Source organism: Octopus bimaculoides, chromosome 13 (genome assembly GCF_001194135.2).
Source record: "Octopus bimaculoides isolate UCB-OBI-ISO-001 chromosome 13, ASM119413v2, whole genome shotgun sequence".
In the NCBI taxonomy this organism is placed as follows: Eukaryota; Metazoa; Mollusca; class Cephalopoda; order Octopoda; family Octopodidae; genus Octopus; species Octopus bimaculoides.
In genome coordinates, this window is record NC_068993.1 from 15,962,268 (window position 1) to 15,962,983 (window position 716).

Sequence of the window (716 nt, forward strand, 5' to 3'; positions counted from 1 at the left end):
TATATATATATATATATATATATATACATAGCGAGAGAGAGAGAGAGAGAGAGAAAGAAAGGGAGAGAAAGAGATAGGGGAGTTAGATAGATAGATAGATAGATAGATGCGAAGAGGGCGACAATTTACATATTCTTATGAACTAACTTGAGGTATATGTTTATATATTCAAACTTAGGGAAGATAATATTTCGAGAGTTTTCTAAATACATAGATATAGTGTTTGAATGGAAAATAAACAGCTACGAAGATTGATGGGCAGTCAGACGGAAAGACGAACAGAACAGGCAGACAAACGGATATGAAAGGGAGAGTGCGTCTGTGTACAGCATGATTGATAAATAGACAGACAGACATATAGATGGACAGACAGACAGAAAGATAGATAGATAGATAGATAGATAGATAGATAGATAGATAGATAGATAGATAGATAGATAGATAGATAAGCAAATTGGAAGAGCGAGACAGATTGGAAGAAATGCAGTATGATCGATGAATAGAGAGATGTACTATTAAACAGATGGATACATAGGGATATATATTGAGCGAGATGGGTAAATAGATAGACTGACTAATAGATAGATAGATAGATAGATAGATAGATAGATAGATAGATAGATAGATAGATAGATAGATAGATAGATAGATAGATAGATAGATACGATAAACGTAAGGATTCAAAGGATACTATTAAATTAAAAAAATCAAATTAA